Source organism: Triticum urartu, chromosome 4A (genome assembly GCF_056163025.1).
Source record: "Triticum urartu cultivar PI428250 chromosome 4A, HENAU_Tu73, whole genome shotgun sequence".
Taxonomy (NCBI): Eukaryota; Viridiplantae; Streptophyta; class Magnoliopsida; order Poales; family Poaceae; genus Triticum; species Triticum urartu.
The window spans coordinates 529,617,884-529,641,695 of NC_141876.1; the positions used below are offsets into that span (position 1 = coordinate 529,617,884).

Sequence of the window (23,812 nt, forward strand, 5' to 3'; positions counted from 1 at the left end):
AAAAATTAAACATGGCCAAACTATATGATTTTGTAGGGATAAGCTCTCATTGGCTATGTTATTTTGATAAGACATAATTGCTTGGTTAGCATGCTTGAAGTATTATTATTTTTATGTCAATATTAAACTTTTTTTAGAATCTTTTGGATCTAAACATTCATGCCGCAATAAAGAGAATTACATTGAAAATTATGTTAGGTAGCATTCCACATCAAAAATTTCGTTTTTATCATTTACCTACTCGAGGACGAGCAGGAATTAAGCTTGGGGATGCTTGATACGTCTCTAACGTATCTATAATTTTTTTATTATTCCATGCTATTATATTACCTGTTTTAAATGTTTAATGGGCTTTATTATGCACTTTTATATTATTTTTGGGACTAACCTATTAACCGAAGGCCCAATGCAAATTGCTGTTTTTTTGTTTATTTCAGTATTTCACAGAAAAGGAATATCAAACGGAATTTAAACGGAACGAAACCTTCGCGAGGATTTTTTTTGGAACAAACGCAATCCAGGAGACTTGAAGTGGAGGTCAAGGAAGCAACGGGGTGGCCATGAGGTAGGGTGCAGCACCCAAGGGGTAGGCGCGCCCCCCACCCTCGTGGGCCCTTCGTAGCTCCACCGACCTACTTCTTTCGCCTATATATACTCTTATACCCTGAAAACATCCGCGAGAGCCACGAAACCACTTTTCCACCGTCGCAACCTTCTGTACCCGTGAGATCCCATCTGGGGACCTTTTTCGGCGATCTGCCAGAGGGGGATTCGATCACGGAGGGCTTCTACATCAACACCATAGCCTCTCCGATGATGTGTGAGTAGTTTATCACAGACCTTCGGGTCCATATTTATTATCTAGATGGCTTCTTCTCTCTCTTTGGATATCAATACAAAGTTCTCCTTGGTATTCTTGGGGATCTATTCGATGTAATTCTTTTTACGGTGTGTTTGTCGAGATCCGATGAATTGTGGGTTTATGATCAACATTATCTATGAACAATATTTGATCCTTCTCTGATTTCTTATATGCATGATTTGATATCTTTGCAAGTCTCTTCGAATTATCAGTTTGATTTGGCCTACTAGATTGATCTTTCTTGCAATGGGAGAAGTTCTTAGCTTTGGGTTCAATCTTGCGGTGCTCGATCCCAGTGACAGTAAGGGAACCGACACGTATTGTATTGTTGCCATCGAGGATAAAAAGATGGGGTTTATATCATATTGCTTGAATTTATCCCTCTACATCATGTCAGCTTGCCTAATGCGTTACTCTGTTCTTATGAACTTAATATTCTAGATGCATGTTGGATAGCGGTCGATGTGTGGAGTAATAGTAGTAGATGCAGAATCGTTTCGGTCTACTTGACACGGACGTGATGCCTATGTTCATGATCATGCCTAGGTATTCTCAAAACTATGCACTTTTCTATCAATTGCTCGGCAGTAATTTGTTCACCCACCGTAATTTATGCTATCTTGAGAGAAGTCACTAGTAAAACCTATGCCCCCCGGGTCTACTTCACATCATATAACTTTCTGATCTACAACTCTGGATTACCGTTTATTTTGCAATCTTTATTTTCCAATCTATACAACAAAAATACCCATAATATTTATCTTATTATCTTTATCAGATCTCACTTTCGTAAGTGACCGTGAAGGGATTGACAACCCCTTTATCGCGTTGGTTGCGATGTTCTTGTTTGTTTGTGCAGGTACTAGGCGACTTGCGTGTAGTCTCCTACTGGATTGATACCTTGGTTCTCAAAAACTGAGGGAAATACTTACGCTACTTTGCTGCATCACCCTTTCCTCTTCAAGGGAAAACCAACGCATGCTCAAGAGGTAGCAGAGAATATGTTCTTTTGCACAACTCTCGTTTCGGATTCTTTGCAGGAAAACTCCTCTCCAAATGGGAAGGACCCTATGTTATTGAGGAGGTTTATCGGTCTGGAGCTATCAAAATAAATAATGCCGAAGGTACTAACCCGAAAGTTGTTAATGGGCAACGAATAAAACATTATATCTTAGGTACGCCCATTAATGTTGAAAGTAATATTATCCAAACTATGACACCGGAAGAACACATAAAAGAGATCTTCTGGAACGATTCAGAATCGTGAAAAAGAGGAGGTACATGATACCGTAAGTAAACGGACTCCGAAAAATCCGCAAAAATATTTGCTGTCAGTTTTGGAAAATAACAAAATTTAGGAAAATAAGGAACAACTAGGAAGCGTACCCTGGTGGGCACAAGACGTGCCCAGGTGGGTTGTGCCCACCTCGGGTACCTTCCGGACTCCGTTTTTCTACAGCTGGCTGATACGTCTCCAACGTATTTGTAATTTTTGATTGTTCCATGCTATTATATTATCTGTTTTGGATGTTTATGGGCTTTATTATGCACTTTTATATTATTTTTGGGACTAACCTATTAACCCAGAGCCCAGTGCCAGTTTTTGTTTTTTCCTTGTTTTTAGAGTATTGCAGAAAAGGAAAATCAAACGGGGTCCAATTGACCTGAAACTTCACGGAACTTATTTTTGGACCAGAAGAAGCCCACAGAATATCAGAGATGGACCAGGAGAGTCCTGATACGTCTCCAACGTATCTATAATTTTTGATTGCTCCATGCTATATTATCTACTGTTTTGGACTATATTGGGCTTTATTTTCCACTTTTATATTATTTTTGGGACTAACCTATTAACCGGAGGCCCAGCCCAGAATTGTTGTTTTTTTGCCTATTTCAGTGTTTCGGAGAAACAGAATATCAAACGGAGTCCAAACGGAATAAAACCTTCGGGAACGTGATTTTCTCACGGAACGTGATCCAGGAGACTTGGACCCTACTCCAAGGAGTCAAAGAGGAGGTCATGAGGGTGGGGGGCGCCCCCCTAGGGCGCGCCCCCTGCCTCGTGGGCCCCTCGGTGCTCCACCGACGTACTCCTTCCTCCTATATATACCTATGTACCCCCAAACTATCAGAACAGGAGCCAAAAACCTAATTCCACCGCCGCAACTTTCTATATCCACGAGATCCCATCTTGGGGCTTGTTCCGGAGCTCCGCCGGAGAGGGCCGTCATCATGGAGGGCTTCTACATCATCCTAGCCCCTCCGATGAAGTGTGAGTAGTTTACCTCAGACCTTCGGGTCCATAGTTAGTAGCTAGATGGCTTCTTCTCTCTCTTTGGATCTCAATACAAAGTTCTCCCCCTCTCTTGTGGAGATCTATTCGATGTAATCTTCTTTTTGCGGTGTGTTTGTTGAGACCGATGAATTGTGGGTTTATGATCAAGTCTATCTATGAATAATACTTGAATCTTCTCTGAATTCTTTTATGTATGATTGGTTAACTTTGCAAGTCTCTTCGAATTATCCGTTTGGTTTGGCCAACTAGATTGGTAGTTCTTGCCATGGGAGAAGTGCTTAGCTTTGGGTTCGATCTTGCGGTGTCCTTTCCCAATGACAGAAGGGGCAGCAAGGCACGTATTGTATCGTTGCCATCGAGGATAACAAGATGGGGTTTATTTCATATTGCATAAATTTATCTCTCTACATCATGTCATCTTGCTTAAGGCGTTACTCTGTTTTTAACTTAATACTCTAGATGCATGCTGGATAGCGGTCGATGAGTGGAGTAATAGTAGTAGATGCAGAATCGTTTCGGTCTACTTGTCACGAACGTGATGCCTATATACATGATCATGCCTAGATATTCTCATAACTATGCTCAATTCTGTCAATTGCTCAACAGTAATTTGTTCACCCACCGTAGAATACTTATGCTCTTGAGAGAAGCCACTAGTGAAACCTATGGCCCCCGGGTCTATTCTCATCATATCAATCTCCATCACTTTAATCTTGCTTTGCTTTTTACTTTGCCTTTACTTTTTACTTTGCATCTTTATACCAAAAATATTATATCTATCAGATCTCACTCTCGTGAGTGACCGTGAAGGGATTGACAACCCCTAACCGCGTTGGTTGCGAGTAGCTATCGTTTTGTGTAGGTACGAGGGACTTGAGAGTGGCCTCCTACTGGATTGATACCTTGGTTCTCAAAAACTGAGGGAAATACTTACGCTACTCTGCTGCATCATCCCTTCCTCTTCGAGGAAAACCAACGCAAGCTCAAGGCGTAGCAAGAAGGATTTCTGGCGCCGTTGCCGGGGAGTCTACGCAAAAAGTCAACATACCAAGTACCCATCACAATCCCTATCTCTCGCATTACATTATTTGCCATTTGCCTCTTTTTTTCCTCTCCCCCACTTCACCCTTGCCGTTTTATTCGCCCTCTCTCTCTCTATCCTCCCTCTCTATTTGCCTCTTTTGCCCACTTGCTTTTTGTTTGCTCGTGTGTTAGATTGCTTCTTTGTCGCGATGGCTCAAGATACTACCAAATTGTGTGACTTCATGAATACCAATAATAATGATTTCCTTAGCACTCCGATTGCTTCTCTTGCTAATACTGAATCTTGTGAAATCAATGCTGCTTTGTTGAATCTTGTTATGAAAGATCAATTCGTCGGCCTTCCTAGTGAAGATGCCGCTACTCATCTGAATAGCTTCGTTGATTTATGTGATATGCAAAAGAAAAAAGATGTCGAAAATTAAAATTAAAGATCATGAGTTTTATGCTTTGTGTGATTTGGGTGCTAGTGTCTCTACTATTCCCAAGACTTTGTGTGATTTGCTAGATTTCCGTAATTTTGATGATTGCTCTCTAAACTTGCATCTTGCGGATTCCACTATTAAGAAAACTATGGGAAGGATTAATGATGTTCTTATTGTTGCAAATAGGAATTATGTGCCCGTAGATTTCATTATTCTTGATATAGATTGCAATCCTTCTTGCCATATTATTCTTGGTAGACCTTTCCTTAGAACGGTTGGTGCGATTATTGATATGAAGGAAGGGAATATTATATTTCAATTTCCATTAAAAAAAGGCATGGAACACTTTCCAAGAAATAAAATAAAATTGCCATATGAAACTATCATGAGAGCCACTTATGGATTGCCTACCAAAGATGGCAATACCTAGATATATCCTCGCTTTTATGCCTAGCTAGGGGCGTTAAATGATAGCGCTTATTGGGAGGCAACCCAATTTTATTTTTATTCCTTGCCTTTTGCTCCTGTTTAGTAATAAATAAATTATTTAGCCTCTGTTTTGGTTGTGTTTTTTGTGTTTAATTAGTGTTTGTGCCAAGTAGAACCGTTGGGAAGACTTGGGGAAAGTCTTGTTGAACTTGCTGTAAAAAACAGAAACTTTAGCGCTCACGAGAACTGCTGTCATTTTTATTTGAAGAGTGATATTTAGTTAATTCTTTTTGCAGATGATTAATAGATAAATTCCACACGTCCATCAATTTATTTTAGAATTTTTGGGGTTCCAGATCTTGCGCTAGCTACAGATTACTACAGACTGTTCTGTTTTTGATAGATTCTGTTTTTCGTGTGTTGTTTGCTTATTTTGATGAATCTATGGTTAGTAAAATAGTTTATAATCCATAGAGAAGTTGGCATACAATAGGTTTAACACCAATATAAATAAATAATGAGTTCATTACAGTACCTTGAAGTGGTCTTTTGTTTTCTTTCGCTAACGGAGCTCACGAGTTTTCTACTTTAAGTTTTGTGTTGTGAAGTTTTCAAGTTTTGGGTGAATTCTTTTGATGGATTATGGAACAAGGAGTGGCAAGAGCCTAAGCTTGGGGATGCCCATGTCACCCACAAGATAATACAAGGACACCAAAAAGTCAAAGCTTGGGGATGCCCCGGAAGGCATCCCCTCTTTCGTCCACATTCATCAGTAATTTACTTGGAGCTATATTTTTATTCACCAACATGATATGTGTTTTGCTTGGAGCGTATTGTATTATTTGTGTCTTTGTGTCTTAGTATTCCATAATCATCCTTGCTGTACACACCTTTTGAGAGAGCCATAAATGAATTATAATTTGATAGAATACTCTATGTGCTTCACTTATATCTTTTGAGCTAAGTAAGTTTTGCTCTATGTGCTTCACTTATATCTTTTGAGCTAAGTAGTTTTTATCTATCTGCTTCACTTATATCTTTTGAGCTAAGTAGTTTTGCTCTATGTGCTTCACTTATATCTTTTGAGCTAAGTAGTTTTGTTCTATGTGCTTCACTTATATCTTTTGAGCTAAGTAGTTTTGCTCTATGTGCTTCACTTATATCTTTTGATCTAAGTAGTTTTGCTCTATGTGCTTCACTTAGATCTTTTAGAGCACGGTGGTGGATTTGTTTTGAAGAAACTATTGATCTCTCATGCTTCACTTAAATTATTTTGAGAGTCTTAATAGCATGGTAATTTGCTTAATAATAATATGCTTGGTATTCAAGATTTGTGAAACTTTCTTTTGAGTGTGTTGAATACTAAGAAAAGATTGAAGCATGATAATTGTTTTGAGATATGGAGGTGATAATATTAAAGTCATGCTAATTGAGTAGTTGTGAATTTAAAGAATACTTGTGTTAAAGTTTGTGATTCCCGTAGCATGCACGTATGGTGAACCGTTATGTGATGAAGTCGGAGCATGATTTATTTATTGATTGTCTTCCTTATGAGTGGCGGTCGGGGACGAGCGATGGTCTTTTCCTACCAATCTATCCCCCTAGGAGCATGCGCGTAATACTTTGCTTTGATAACTTCTAGATTTTTGCAATAAGTATATGAGTTCTTTATGACTAATGTTGAGTCCATGGATTATATGCACTCTCACCCTTCCACCTTTGCTAGCCTCTCTAATACCGCGCACCTTTTGCCGGTATCATACACCTACCATATACCTTCCTCAAAACAGCCACCATACCTACCTATTATGGCATTTCCATAGCCATTCCGAGATATATTTCCATGCAACTTTCCACCATCTAGTTCATCATGACACATTCATCATTGTCATATTGCTTAGCATGATTATGTAGTTGACATAGTATTTGTGGCAAAGCCACCGTTCATAATTTTTTCATACTTGTCACTCTTGATTCATTGGATATCCCGGTACACCGCCGGAGGCATCCATATAGAGTCATACTTTGTTTTAGAATCGAGTTGTAATCATTGAGTTGTAAATAAATAAAAGTGTGATGATCATCATTTAATAGAGCATTGTCCCAATAAAATAAAGGCCAAAGAAAAAAAAGAAGGCCCAAAAAAGAAAATAAATAAAAAGGGGCAATGCTACTATCCTTTTACCACACTTGTGCTTCAAAGTAGCACCATGATCTTCATAGTAGAGAGTCTCTCATGTTATCACTTTCATATACTAGTGGGAATTTTACATTATAGAACTTGGCTTGTATATTCCAATAATGGGCTTCCTCAAATTGCCCTAGGTCTTCATGAGCAAGCAAGTTGGATGCACACCCACTTTGTTTCTTTTTGAGCTTTCATGCATTTATAGCTCTAATGCATCCGTTGCATGACAATCCCTACTCACTCACATTGATATCTATTGATGGGCATCTCCATAGCCCGTTGATACGCCTAGTTGATGTGAGACTATCTTCCCCTCCTTTTTGTCTTCTCCACAACCACCATTCTATTCCACCTATAGTGCTATATCCATGGCTCATGCTCATGTATTGCGTGAAGATTGAAAAAGTTTTGAAAAAGTTAGAGTATGAAACAATTGCTTGGCTTGTCATCGGGGTTGTGCATGATTTAAATACTTTGTGTGGTGAAGATGGAGCATAGCCAGACTATATGATTTTGTAGGGATAACTTTCTTTGGCCATGTTATTTTGAGAAGACATAATTGCTTTGTTAGTATGCTTGAAGTATTATTATTTTTATGTCAATATAAACTTTTGTCTTGAATCTTTCTAATCTGAATATTCATATCACAATTAAGAAGATTTGCATTGAAATTATGCCAAGTAGCACTCCGCATCAAAAATTCTCTTTTTATCATTTACCTACTCGAGGACGAGCAGGAATTAAGCTTGGGGATGCCTGATACGTCTCCAACGTATCTATAATTTTTGAGTGCTCCATGCTATATTATCTACTGTTTTGGACTATATTGGGCTTTATTTTCCACTTTTATATTATTTTTGGGACTAACCTATTAACCCGAGGCCCAGCCCAGAATTGCTGTTTTTTGCCTATTTCAGTGTTTCAAAGAAACAGAATATCAAACGGAGTCCAAATGGAATAAAACCTTCGGAAATGTGATTTTCTTACCGAACGTGATCCAGGAGACTTGGACCCTACTCCAAGGAGTCAAAGAGGAGGTCACGAGGGTGGGGGGCGCGCCCCCCTGCCTCGTGGGCCCCTCGGTGCTCCACCGACGTACTCCTTCCTCCTATATATACCTACGTACCCCCAAACGATCAGAACAGGAGCCAAAAACCTAATTCCACCGCCGCAACTTTCTGTATCCACGAGATCCCATCTTGGGGCCTGTTCCGGAGCTCCGCCGGAGAGGGCCGTTGTCGGTGTGAAAACCGACGGATCTCGGGTAGGGGGTCCCAAACTGTGCGTCTAGGCCGGATGGTAACAGGAGGTAAGGGACACGAAGTTTTACCCAGGTTTGGGCCCTCTTGATGGAGGTAAACCCCTACGTCCTGCTTGATTAATATTGATGATATGGGTAGTACAAGAGTAGATCTACCACGAGATCGGAGAGGCTAAACCCTAGAAGCTAGCCTATGGTATGATTGTTGTGTATGTTGTCCTACGGACTAAAACCCCCCGGTTTATATAGACATCGGAGAGGGTTAGGGTTACACAAAGTCGGTTACAATGGTAGGAGATCCACATATCCGTATCGCCAAGCTTGCCTTCCACGCCAAGGAAAGTCCCTCCCGGACACGGGACGAAGTCTTCAATCTTGTATCTTCATAGTCCAGGAGTCCGGCTGAAGGTATAGTCCGGCCATCCGGACACCCCCTAATCCAGGACTCCCTCAGTAGCCCCTGAACCAGGCTTCAATGACGACGAGTCCGGCGCGCAGATTGTCTTCGGCATTGCAAGGCAGATTCCTCCTCCAAGTACTTCATAGAAGATTTTGAACACAAAGATAGTGTCCGGCTCTGCAAAATAAATTTCCACATATTTCCATAGAGAGAATAATGTTCACACCAATCTAATCTGCTGACGTATTCCGTAGCATGACAACACCACGGCCAAGGCTTTATTCGAATCGTTTTATTATCCCACCTCAGCGTGTCATGCGAGGCGGTTTCCTTGGCACGTCTTGTTAAAGCAGAGATCGTGTCCCCTTATTCCGGGATTCTCATCGATACGGGCGTGGGTAACCCAACCGCTTCTAGGACTCCTAGACTATAGGCAAGTCCAAACGGCCACGGAGGGGACGCTTGATATTCACCCTCTTTATAAAGGGACAAGGCTTTTATTTTTTTCCCTTTCGTGCTCAATCAAATCCTTCCCCCACCTCAAGCTCAAACACCCAAAGTTCAGGTCAGGTGCTTCGAACCTTCAATCATGTCCGGATCTAGCCTTCAAGGCCGATGGATGCCTTCCTCCGTCACGGAAGAAGACATCAAAAAGTTGAGGGAGGCCAGATATCTTACCGCCGAGGTTTCGCATCGGCTGCCTGCCCGAGGGCAGGCCGTCCCCTCCCCCGAACCCAACGAGAACGTCGTGTTCGTCTCCCACTTCCTCCGAGGTCTAGGCCTTGCTCTGGATCCTTTCGTCAGGGGTTTGATGTTTTATTACGGGCTAGATTTCCATGATCTAGCTCCGGACTACTTTCTTCATATCACGACATTTATTGTCGTGTGTGAGGCCTTCCTCCGGGTTACCCCTCACTTTGGCCTATGGCTCAAGACCTTTTGAAGTAAAGCCAAAGATGATCGAGGGGCGACATGCAGCGTGCAAAGGTGCCTCAATATGCAAGATGACGGGAGCTCCATGGACCAAAGGTTCCATTCCAGAGGTGTCTGAATTGTGGCAACAGGAGTGGTTCTACATCACGGCTCCTAGAAGTGCCAAGTGGGCGGCCGCCCCTGTTTTCCGCTCGGGCCCTCCACCACAACTGATGTCATGGATCAGCAAAGGTCTGAGCTGGGGTCCAGCCAAGGACGTGCCTATACTGCAAAGCCGCATTCGAGATCTCTTCAATGGAGATTTTAGTTTGGTTGCGGTAATACAAGTTATGTTGGTTCGTCAAGTCCAGCCTTGCAAACGCCGTCCCCTTCACTTGTGGGAGTTCAATCCCGAGGGACCGCGTGTCATTCAAAATTTCCTTGGCCTGACGCACGAGGATATGTACAAGTCATTCTTTGGACCTCGGGTAGAGTGTCCGGAAATCACCGAGGACGTGGTCCTGAGCAGTAACCGTGCCGCCGAACAGGTAAGGAATCTTCCGGCCGAACATACTATCTCTCATTTGTTACGAAGTTATTTCTGAGAGTTCGCTTTTTGACCAGGACTGGCTAACAAAGGCGAAGTTGATTCGGTGTTCGGCCCCCCTCCCTGAGGGTTTGGACAATCCGGTATTGGAAAAGATGCTCCAGGTCGCACCTTGCCCGGAGCCCTTGAAGGAAGACACTGGGGAGGATAATACGGGCGGACGTGGGCCCCCAACGCTGCCCATTCTAATCGAGGGAGCGAGCGTCTCCATGAAGGAAGACGACCGGAGGAGGAACAGGACTGCGCCCGGGGATTCGGAAGCCGAAGCTTCCAAATGGGAGAAGAAGTCTCCCACAGAGGGTCCTACCTTGGGGGTGCTTTTGCCGCACAAAGTCCGCAGGGGGATCAATTCTCCAGCGAGTCGTAAGTGACCCGAAATACTTTAATAGTACAGGTATGCCATCTTTTTCTTCTGAGAAAATAACCACCGCATATATCTTTGCAGTTCGGGCCTTAGCCCCTCTCAAATGAGCTCGTCTTCAAGGGATCTTCTTCCAGAGATGATGGAGAGCGAAACGCCTCCTCCGGATTCCTCCGCTCCGGAAGCGGGCGACCCCGAAGTGTCGTCACGGAGGGCCTCTCCGAGTCCGGTGAGGCCAGAAGATAATCCCATTGACCCCCAAAGCTCCCAGTGTCCGGCTCCCGATGAGAGCAGACAAAAGAGTCCGGCACCGTCTGGTGTGCGATCAGATGTTCTGAGGGAGTTGGTGGGGCGAGCGGCCATCTCATATGAACACCGTATGCTGATGAATACGGTGATGGAGAGAATCTCGTCCGCCAAAAGCGGATTGCATGAAGCTTTTATGAGTCTGCTGACAGGCTTTGAGGTACGTAAAATAATGTATGATAGTCCTGCACATGCTAGGTGTGCCCTGTGTAGATAGTAGCCCCCGAGACTCTGGTTGTCGTCGGAAACGACGATGAACAGAGGATCATATTCCCAGGTAATAACCATACTGCCTCTATGTGCAGGTGATGGAAGCTCCGGTGGCTAGCCGGACTAGCGAGTTTGCCCATTTAAAACGGCAGTTAGATGCGGTAGACGCCGACATCGAGCTTGCTAACAAAAGGCTTGACGAGGCATAGGGTAAGTGTCATTATCTGGTAAACGCCACATAGTAAGAGCAGCATGATGCCAGTATCTTTAATATGTTGTGACTACAGATGGAGCTGCCACTGTTGAAGCCTTGCGGGCAGAACTTGCCCGAGCCAAGGAACAAGTGAGGTTTGGTAATGCGGCTGCTTTGAAGGCGGCCGAAGAGTTGAAAGCCGAGAAGGCCGCGCATGGCGAGAGCCGAGATAAGATGGCCAAGATGGCCATAGAATTAAAAGCCGCCGCTGACCGTTGCCGAGTTCTTGAAAAGGAAGACCTAGCGAAGGCATCGGGCCTTGAGAAGGCTGCTGCGACGAGAAAAGACATCCGCTCTGCTATGAGGGCGAAGAAGGAGGAGCTGCGGGAAGCTGGGGATATTGTAGCTGGGAAATCCTTTATGTTGCGGAGGAAGTTCGGAGATCCATGGTATGCCCCTCTGGATCGGCTGTGGAGTTCGGAGGATGTGTATATGGATTTGGCGGCGAGCGCCGCCGATGCAGCCAAGTACTTCCAGGGTCAGACGGACCGTGAAGTGGACCAGCTGTTTTGGTCACAATTCCATTCTCCCGAGCGTATGTTTTCATTGACTGACCAATTAGCCGAATGGGCCGAACTGAATAGGTTTTCCGGACTCGCCATGAGGTCTGTTGTGGATCAGCTATGGCCGGAAAGGCCAAAACCGAACAACTATTTCAGCTTGGTGCAGCAGTTCCTTGACGTGGTGCCGCGCATTAATGCGATGATGAGGTCGGCATGCATAGAGGGCTCACGGATGGCCTTTGCCCGTATTAAAGCATACTGGGTGGAGATGGATGCTACCACTGTTGCGGCGCGGGATTCGGCCATAGGCCGAATGGCTGCTGAGCACTACTTTGAAGAAGTTCTTGAGGGTGCTCGTTTGATAGAGACCCAGTGCTCAAAAAATATTATGTTTGAGTGACATGTAATCTCATTGTAAGAGAAATGCTTTTATAAGTTTTAAGGCTATTTTTATACTTTTGCCTGAAAGTAATATGATGCCTCCTGGGCGGCCGTTTATGTATACATGTGTATAACCTGAAAGATTGCAGTCGTCGGCTTCAACCCCCACGCATATAATGTAGAGGTGCTCGCAAAAAACACGCGTTCACACTTAACCCAACGTCTTGGTCCTATTAAGGAGGTGATAGCGGAGCGAGCGAGGCAACCGGACTATAATGCTTTAGCACTTTCACTTAGCCATAGGAGTTTGACAGTGGGGCTACTAGATAGCCCCTGGTGGCTCCGCACTCTCCCGATCCCGGGGTGCGTACATGCCTTGCCGAAAAACGGCCCTTCGTTAAGGCGGAGGAATTCTAACATTCCAACAGGTCATCGAGTGGTTGACCAGTCTCACGCTATATCATGACAGTCAGTTTTCGGCTTTCTCTACTGAGGTGCTCGTCCGGATGAACCAGGGCACAATCGCAGTAGTTCTCTTGGTGCTACCTTAGCCGGTAAAGCGGAACGTAAGGCACCAAAACACAGGAGCCAGGCAAACCCAACATTTGACCAAAGACAATGATTTGGAGCTGATGCATATAGGGCCAAACTTGCGACGCCGAACACTCCCTAAGGTATTCGGTCTTTGTGGTATAAACCGGGCCTAAATAATGGCTTTTGTAAGAAGCCCCTTGTGTCCAGGTACGTGCATTGTTCTGGCGTGGCCACATGCCAAGACGTCAGCATCCTTCTCAACGGTGGATATGTATCAACAAGAGACAGTAAAAAAGGTTTACGCAGGGTCTTAATCTAAAAATAATCCTTGGAGCGGGTCCCTGCTGCACGTCTGCGCCTGTGTCTCCGTTGTGCCATATCCTGGATGGGTGTAGCACGATGACCATCTGTAAAAGAGAGGAATTTAGGTGAAAAAGTTGTCGTGCAAAAAGATAGTTTTTAAAGAAACCATGTATAATTCAAGATGAGAAAAAATTGCCACTTGTCTGCGCGCCTTGAGCCCCTTGTATTGACAAATAGGGGTGTGACCATTTATTCGGTATAAATAGCGGCGCTGGACTTGATTAGTTGTGTCTGAGGTCTTGACGACATATTGGATGCTTTCGCTGGTCCGGGTGCCTTTAGTGTGCGGCTGCCAAGGCAGCCACACTCTCTTCGGCGCACAGAGATCGCTTGATATTTCCGTTCACTGAAATGATGCCACGTGGACCGGGCATCTTGAGTGTGAGGGAGGCGTAGTGTGGTATTGCATTAAAGCGAGCGAAAGCTTCACGTCCGAGCAGTGCTTGATAGACACTTTGGAACGGAGCGATGTGGAAGGTTAAATGCTCGCGACGGAAGTTATCGGGGGAGCCGAATATAACTTGTAGTAGGAGGGAGCCCGTACAACGAGCCCCTGGGCCTGGCATTACTCCTTTAAAGGTAGTATTGCTATGGCGAATTTTTGTTGGGTCTAACCCCATCTCGCGGATTGTATCCTGATATATTAGGTTTAGATTGCTGCCACCGTCCATCAAGACTCATGTGAGATGAAATCCGTCAATAATTGGGTCTAGAACCAATGCGGCGAATCCGCCATGACGGGTGCTAGTGGGATGGTCCCTTCGATCAAAGGTGATCGGGCAGGGGGACCATGGGTTGAGCTTTGGGGCGACTGGCTCTACCGCGTATACGTCCCTTAACGCGCCTTCCGCTCCCTCTTGGGGATGTGGGTTGCGTATATCATGTTTACCGTCCGCACTTGTGGGGGAAAACCCTTCTGTCCACTGTTGTTCAGCGGCCGGGGCTCTTCGTCGTCATCGCTATGCAGCTCCTTGTCTTTATTTTCATCATTTAACTTGCCTGCCTGCTTGAACACCCAACAATCCCTGTTGGTGTGATTGGCTGGCTTTTCGGGGGTGCCATGTATCTGGCACAAGCGGTCGAGTATTCGGTCCAAACTGGACGGGCCCCTAGGATTTCTTTTGAATGGCTTTTTCCGCTGACCGGATTTATAGCTTCTGAATCCGACATTAACTGTCGTATCCTCAGCATTGTCACCGTTAATGCGGCGCTTCTGCTTGTTGCGACGCGACCTGCCACTACTGTCCCTGGTATCTGAATTACCAGGGTTCTTGGTCATATTGTTGCTACGAGCAAGCCAGCTGTCTTCTCCCGCGCAAAAGCGGGTCATGAGTGTCGTGAGTGCTGCCATAGATTTTGGCTTTTCCTGTCCAAGGTGTCGGGCAAGCCACTCATCACAGATATTGTGCTTGAAGGCTGCTAGGGCCTCTGCGTCCGGATAGTCGACTATTTGATTTTTGTTTGTTAGGAACCGTGTCCAGAATTGCCTGGCCGATTCCTCTGGCTGCTGAATTACGTGGCTTAGGTCATCGGCGTCTAGTGGTCGCACATAAGTGCCCTGGAAATTGTCGAGGAATGCGGCTTCTAGGTTGTAGGATCGAAAGTATGTCTAGAGGGGGGGTGATTAGACTACTTGACCAAATAAAAACTTAGCCTTTTCCCAATTTTAGTTCTTGGCAGATTTTAGCTATTGTAGGACAAGTCAAGCAATCATCACACAATTCAAGCAAGCATGCAAAGAGTATATTGGCAGCAGAAAGTAAAGCATGCAACTTGCAAGAATGTAAAGGGAAGGGTTTGGAGAATTCAAACGCAATTGGAGACATGGATGTTTTTCCCGTGGTTCGGATAGGTGGTGCTATCCTACATCCACGTTGATGGAGACTTCAACCCACAAAGGGTAACGGTTGCGCGAGTCCACGGAGGGCTCCATCCACGAAGGGTAACGGTTGCGCGAGTCCACGAAGGGCTCCACCCACGAAGGGTCCACGAAGAAGCAACCACCCACAAAGGGTCCACGAAGTAGCAACCTTGTCTATCCCACCATGGCCATCACCCACAAAGGACTTGCCTCACTAGCGGTAGATCTTCACGAAGTAGGCGACCTCCTTGCCCTTACAAACTCCTTGGTTCAACTCCACAATCTTGTCGGAGGCTCCCAAGTGACACCTAGCCAATCTAGGAGACACCACTCTCCAAGAAGTAACAAATGGTGTGTAGGTAATGAACTCCTTGCTCTTGTGCTTCAAATGATAGTCTCCCCAACACTCAACTCTCTCTCATAGGATTTGGATTTTGTGGAAAGAAGATTTGAGTGGAAAGCAACTTGGGAAGGCTAGAGATCAAGATTCATATGGTAGGAATGGAATGTCTTGATCTCAACACATGAGTAGGTGGTTCTCTCTCAGAACATATGAGTTGGAATTGTGTATGTGTTCTGATGGCTCTCTCCACGAATGAAGAGGATGTGGAGGGGTATATATAGCCTCCACACAAAATCCAACCATTACACACAGTTTTCCAATCTCGGTGGGACCGAATCAACAAACTCGGTCGGACCGAAAAGGTAAACCTAGTGACCGTTAGAGATTTTTGGTGGGACTGACATGCAACTCGGTAGGACCGATATGGTTAGGGTTTGGGCATAACGTAATCTCGGTGAGACCGATTACACAAACTCGGTGGGACCGATTTTGGTAATAAGCTAACCAGAGAGTTGGTCAGGCAAACTCGGTGGGACCGATTTGCTCTTTCGGTGAGACCGAAAAGTTACAAAAAGGAAACACTGAATTTACATTGCAATCTCGGCGGGACCGATCCGCTCTTTCGGTGAGACCGAAAAGTTACGAAAGGGAAACAGAGAGTTTGCAATCCCATCTCGGTGAGACCGAGATCCCTATCGGTAGAACCGATTTGCTAGGGTTTGGCAGTGGCTTATGACAAGTGAAACTCGGTGGCGCCGGATAGAAAGAATCGGTAGGACCGAGTTTGGCTTAGGTTTTAGGTCATATGTGGATATGGGAAAGTAGTTGAGGGTTTTGGAGCATATCACTAAGCACATGAAGCAAGAGGCTCATTAAGCAACACCTCATCCCTCCTTGATAGTATTGGCTTTTCCTAAAGACTCAATGTGATCTTGGATCACTAAAATATAAAATGAAGAGTCTTGAGCTTTTGAGCTTGAGCCAATCCTTTGTCCTTAGCATTTTGAGGGTTCCACTTTCACATCCATGCCATGCCAATCATTGAGCTTTCCTGAAATAATCATCTTGGAATAGCATTAGCTCAATGAGCTATATGTTGTTATGAATTACCAAAACCACCTAGGGATAGTTGCACTTTCACAGGTCCTCCCAACAACTAATTGATCCTGCTGGCAAGCTGTTAAGCTAATGACGAGCTGGTCCTTTAAGCTTGAGTGGGAGGTATTTGATGGCGTGGAGATCATCGCCGCAGGCCATGTGGATATGAAGGAGATAATCCTCGATCCATACCGCAGGATCTGTTGTGCCATCGTATGATTCGATGTTTACGGGTTTGAAACCCTCGGGGATTTGATGATCCATTACTTCGTCTGTGAAGCATAGTGGGTGTGCGGTGCCTCTGTACTGGGCTATATCACGACGTAGCTCCAATGAGCTTTGTCTACTGTGTTCGGCCCTACCGGATTTGTGTCCGGCGTGACGGTTATCGTCTCGAGTCGTGGGGCGCCCACGCGATCCGTAGATCGATCTTGTTTGCCTTGCCTTGTCCTCCAACATATCTCGTAGGTCTGGCACATTTTCCCGTGCCTTGGTACGGGGTGCGGCTTGAGTGGAGGGCCGAGAGGCCTCTCTATCGCGGCCACGAGGTGGCCGGTCGGCCGTATCAAGTGCTGGTGATGTAGGTTTAAGTGCTTCCTCCTCTAATCGGGGTAGCAACCTGCGCTTTGGGTAGCTCTTGGAGGGGCGTTCGAGTTTATGCTCTTCGGCCGCAAGGACTTTAGTCCATTTGTCGACTAGAAAATCTTGATCAGCTCTAAGCTGTTGCTGTTTTTTCTTGAGGCTTCTTGCCGTGGCCATAAGCCTGCGTTGAAAACGCTCTTGCTCGACAGGATCCTCTGGCACGACAAATTCGTCGTCATCGAGGCTTGCTTCGTCTTCGGAGGGAGGCATATAATTATCATCCTCGACCTCTCTGTCTGCCGCTCTCTCATGAGGGCTGGCTTCTCCATCCTCCTGTGCTGAATCTTGCTGGAGGGGGTTTTCTTTGGCACTCTCCAGAGTATTATTATCTCCCGTGCTGGAATCACCGTATTTGCTTTGGTGGGATTTTGAGCGGCGCCGCTGACGTCGGCGCTTAGGCTGTTTCTTGGAGGGGTCATCCTCCGCTGTTCCATCGCCATCTCCTTCTTTTGGGGTGTCCACCATGTATATGTCATATGACGAGGTGGCTTTCCAGGGCCCAATAGGCGCTGGTTCTTCATCGTCTCCTGCATCAGCGTCCATACCGTCGATGTCTTCGGAGTCGAAGTCGAGCATGTCGGTTAAATCATCGACAGTGGCTACAAAGTGGGTGGTGGGTGGGCTTTGAATTTCTTCATCGTCCGTATCCCAACCTTGCTGACCGTAGTCCGGCCAGGGCTCTCCTGATAAAGAGAGAGACTTTAGTGTCTTCAGAATATCGCCGAAGGGCGAGTGCTGAAAGATGTCCGCAGCGGTAAACTCCATGATCGGCGCCCAATTGGATTCAATCGGCAGGGGCGCGGATGGTTCGGAGTCCGAGGAGGAGTCCGGCTCCTTGGAGTCACGAGTCTCGCGGAGTGCGGGGCTGGTGTTCGGCTCGATCGTTGTTGGGATCGCAGCCCCTGAGGCGGCGTCCAACCACCCATCCTCGATCGGCGCAGTTGACTCCAAATTAAGGGTCGAAGCCGATGCGGGTGCGGCCTCTAGGGCACTGTTCGGCGGCAGAGCTAGATCATGCCCGTCGTGACAGTGCGGCGTGCTCGGCAGTGGCTCGACTCTGTCGAAGATCAAGTCCCCGCGGATGTCAGCCATGTAGTTTAAACTTCCAAACCTGACCTGACGGCCAGGGGCGTAGCTTTCGATCTGCTCCAGATGGCCAAGCAAATTAGCCCGCAGTGCAAAGCCGCCGAAGATAGAGATCTGTCCGGGGAGACAAGTTTCACCCTGGACCGCATCACTATCGATGATAGTAGGAGCCATCAAGCCTGACGGCGACGACACAGACGAACTCTCAATGAAAGCACCAATGTCGGTGTCAAAACCGGCGGATCTCGGGTAGGGGGTCCCGAACTGTGCGTCTAGGCCGGATGGTAACAGGAGGCAAGGGACACGAAGTTTTACCCAGGTTCGGGCCCTCTTGATGGAGGTAAAATGCCACGTCCTGCTTGATTAATATTGATGATATGGGTAGTACAAGAGTAGATCTACCACGAGATCGGAGAGGCTAAACCCTAAAAGCTAGCCTATGGTATGATTGTTGTGTATGTTGTCCTACGGACTAAAACCCTCCGGTTTATATAGACACCGAAGAGGGTTAGGGTTACACAAAGTCCGTTACAATGGTAGGAGATCCACATATCCTTATCGCCAAGCTTTCCTTCCACGCCAAGGAAAGTCCCTCCCGGACACGGGACGAAGTATTCAATCTTGTATCTTCATAGTCCAGGAGTTCGGCTGAAGGTATAGTCCGGCCATCCGGACACCCCCTAATCCAGGACTCCCTCAGCCGTCATCACGGAGGGCTTCTACATCATCCTAGCCCCTCCGATGAAGTGTGAGTAGTTTACCACAGACCTTCAGGTCCATATTTAGTAGCTAGATGGCTTCTTCTCTCTTTTTGGATCTCAATACAAAGTTCTCCCCCTCTCTTGTGGAGATCTATTCGATGTAATCTTCTTTTTGCGATGTGTTTGTTGAGACCGATGAATTGTGGGTTTATGATCAAGTCTATCTATGAATAATATTTGAATCTTCTCTGAATTCTTTTATGTATGATTGGTTATCTTTGCAAGTCTCTTCGAATTATCCGTTTGGTTTGGCCAACTAGATTGGTAGTTCTTGCCATGGGAGAAGTGCTTAGCTTTGGGTTCAATCTTGCGATGTCCTTTCCCAGTGACAGAAGGGGAAGCAAGGCACGTATTGTATCGTTGCCATCAAGGATAACAAGATGGGGTTTATTTCATATTGCATGAATTTATCTCTCTACATCATGTCATCTTGCTTAAGGTGTTGCTCTGTTTTTAACTTAATACTCTAGATGCATGCTGGATAGCGGTCGATGAGTGGAGTAATAGTAGTAGATGCAGAATCATTTCGGTCTACTTGTCACGGACGTGATGCCTATATACATGATCATGCCTAGATATTCTCATAACTATGCTCAATTCTGTCAATTGCTCAACAGTAATTTGTTCACCCACCATAGAATACTTATGCTCTTGAGAGAAGCCACTAGTGACACCTATGGCCCCCGGGTCTATTCTCATCATATCAATATCCACAACTTTAATCTTGCTTTGCTTTTTTACTTTGCCTTTACTTTTTTACTTTGCATCTTTATACCAAAAATACCAAAAATATTATATCTATCAAATCTCACTCTTGTAAGTGACCGTGAAGGGATTGACAACCCCTAATCGCGTTGGTTGCGAGTAGCTATCGTTTTGTGCAGGTACGAGGGACTTGAGCGTGGCCTCCTACTGGATTGATACTTTGGTTCTCAAAAACTGAGGGAAATACTTACGCTACTCTGCTGTTGGGGAACGTAGTAATTTCAAAAAAATTCCTACGCACATGCAAGATCATGGTGATGCATAGCAACGAGAGGGGAGAGTGTGATCTACGTACCCTTGTAGACCGACAGCGGAAGCGTTAGCACAACGCGGTTGATGTTGTCATACGTCTTCATGGCCCGACCGATCAAGCACCAAAACTACGGCACCTCCGAGTTTTAGCACATGTTCAGCTCGATGACGATCCACGGACTCCGATCCAGCAAAGTGTCAGGGAAAAGTTCCGTCAGCACGACGGCGTGGTGATGATCTTGATGTACTACCGTCGCAGGGCTTCGCCTAAGCACCGCTACAATATTATCGAGGATTATGGTGGAAGGGGGCACCACACACGGCTAAGAATATGATCACGTGGATCAACTTGTGTCTAGGGGTGCCCCCGGCCCTCGTATATAAAGGATCAAGGGGGGGGGGGCTGCGGCCGGCCAGGAGGAGGGCGCGCCAGGAGGAGTCCTACTCCCACCGGGAGTAGGATTCCCCCCCTTTCCTAGTTGGAATAGGATTCGGGAGGGGGAAAGAGGAGAGAGAGAAGGAAGGGGGGCGCCGCCCCCTCTCCTTGTCCTATTCGGACTAGGGGGGGGGGGGAGGGGCGCGCGGCCCAGCCCTGGCCACCTCTCCTCTCTTCCACTAAAGCCCACTAAGGCCCATATACCTCCCGGGGGGTTCCGGTAACCTCCCGGTACTCCAGTAAAATCCCAATTTCATCCGGAACACTTCCGATATCCAAATATAGGCTTCCAATGTATCAATCTTGATGTCTCGACCATTTCGAGACTCCTCGTCATGTCCGTGATCACATCCGGGACTCCGAACAAACTTCGGTACATCAAAATGCATAAACTCATAATATAACTGTCATCGAAACCTTAAGCGTGCGGACCCTACGGGTTCGAGAACAACGTAGACATGACCGAGACACGTCTCCGGTCAATAACCAATAGCGGAACCAGGATGCTCATATTGGCTCCTACATATTCTACGAAGATCTTTATCGGTCAGACCGCATAACAACATACGTTGTTCCCTTTGTCATCGGTATGTTACTTGCCCGAGATTCGATCGTCGGTATCTCAATACCTAGTTCAATCTTGTTACCGGCAAGTCTCTTTACTCGTTCCGTAATACATCATCTCGCAACTAACTCATTAGTTGCAATGCTTGCAAGGCTTAGGTGATGTGCATTACCGAGAGGGCCCAAAGATACCTCTCCGACAATCGGAGTGACAAATCCTAATCTCGAAATACGCCAACCCAACATGTACCTTTGGAGACACCTGTAGAGCTCCTTTATAATCACCCAGTTATGTTGTGACGTTTGGTAGCACACAAAGTGTTCCTCCGGTAAACGGGAGTTGCATAATCTCATAGTCATAGGAACATGTATAAGTCATGAAGAAAGCAATAGCAACATACTAAACGATCGAGTGCTAAGCTAACGGAATGGGTCAAGTCAATCACATCATTCTCCTAATGATGTGATCCCGTTAATCAAATAACAACTCTTTGTCTATGGTTAGGAAACATAACCATCTTTGATTAACGAGCTAGTCAAGTAGAGGCATACTAGTGACACTCTGTTTGTCTATGTATTCACACATGTATTATGTTTCCGGTTAATACAATTCTAGCATGAATAATAAACATTTATCATGAAATAAGGAAATAAATAATAACTTTATTATTGCCTCTAGGGCATATTTCCTTCAGTCTCCCACTTGCACTAGAGTCAATAATCTAGTTCACATCGCCATGTGATCTAACATCAATAGTTCACATCTTTATGTGGTTAACACCCATAGTTCACATCGATATGTGACCAACACCCAAAGGGTTTACTAGAGTCAGTAATCTAGTTCACATTGCTATGTGATTAACACCCAAAGAGTACTAAGGTGTGATCATGTTTTGCCTGTGAGAGAAGTTTAGTCAACGGGTCTGCCATATTCAGATCCGTAAGTATTTTGCAATTTTCTATGTCTACAATGCTCTGCACAGAGCTACTTTAGCTAATTGCCCCCACTTTCAATATTTATCCAGATGAAGACTAAGAGTCATCCGGATCAGTGCCAAAACTTGTATCGACGTAACCCTTTTACAACGAACCTTTTGTCACCTCCATAATCGAGAAACATATCCTTATTCCACCAAGGATAATTTTGACCGCTGTCCAGTGATCTACTCCTAGATCACTATTGTACTCCCTTGCCAAAATTAGTGTAGGGTATACAATAGGTCTGGTACACAGCATGGCATACTTTATAGAACCTATGGCCAAGGCATAGGGAATGATTTTCATTCTCATTCTATTTTCTGCCATGGTCGGGCTTTGAGTCTTACTCAACTTCACACCTTGTAACACAGGCAAGAATTCTTTCTTTGACTGTTCCATTTTGAACTACTTCAAAATCTTGTCAAGGTATGTACTCATTGAAAAAACTTATCAAGCGTCTTGATCTATCTCTATAGATCTTGATGCTCAATATGTAAGCAGCTTCACCGAGGTCTTTCTTTGAAAAACTTCTTTCAAAACACTCCTTTATGCTTTGCAGAATAATTCTACATTATTTCCGATCAACAATATGTCATTCACATATACTTATCAGAAATGCTGTAGTGCTCCCACTCACTTTCTTGTAAATACAGGCTTCACCGCAAGTCTGTATAAAACTATATGCTTTGATCAACTTATCAAAACATATATTCCAACTCCGAGATGCTTGCACCAGTCCATAGATGGATCGCTGGAGCTTGCATATTTTGTTAGCACCTTTAGGATTGACAAAACCTTCTGATTGCATCATATACAACTCTTCTTTAAATCCATCAAGGAATGTAGTTTTGTTTATCCATTTGCCAGATTTCATAAAAATGTGGCAATTGCTAACATGATTTGGACAGACTTAAGCATCGCTACGAGTGAGAAAATTTCATCGTAGTCAACACCTTGAACTTTTTCAAAAACCTTTTTTCGACAAGTCTAGCTTTGTAGATAGTAATACTACTATCAGCGTCCGTCTTCCTCTTGAAGATCCATTTATTTTCTATGGCTTGCCGATCATCGGGCAAATCCATCAAAGTCCATACTTTGTTCTCATACATGTTCTCATACATGGATCATATCTCAGATTTCATGGCCTCAAACCATTTCGCGGAATCTGGGCTCATCATCGATTCCTCATAGTTCGCAAGTTCGTCATGGTCTAGTAACATGACTTCCAGAACAGGATTACCGTACCACTCTGGTGCGGATCTCACTCTGGTTTACCTACGAGATTCGGTAGTAACTTGATCTGAAGTTACATGATCATCATCATTAGCTTCCTCACTAATTGGTGTAGTAGTCACAAGAACAGATTTCTGTGATGAACTACTTTCCAATAAGGGAGAAGGTACGGTTACCTCGTCAAGTTCTACTTTCCTCCCACTCACTTCTTTCGAGAGAAACTCCTTCTCTAGAAAGTTTCCGAATTTAGCAACAAAAGTCTTGCCTTCGGATCTGTGATAGAAGGTGTATCCAATAGTTTCCTTTGGATATCCTATGAAGACACATTTCTCCGATTTGGGTTCGAGCTTATCAGGTTGAAACTTTTTCATATAAGCATCACAATCCCAAACTTTAAGAAACGACAACTTTGGTTTCTTGCCAAACCACAGTTCAGATTGTGTCATCTCAACGGACTTAGA

General features: G+C 45.1%; 1 pseudogene; it reads right to left on the reverse strand.

The window, feature by feature from the left end:
* The window catches only part of LOC147976439 (uncharacterized), an 84,833-nt pseudogene that overhangs the window by 30,620 nt on the left and 30,401 nt on the right, over positions 1-23,812 (reverse strand).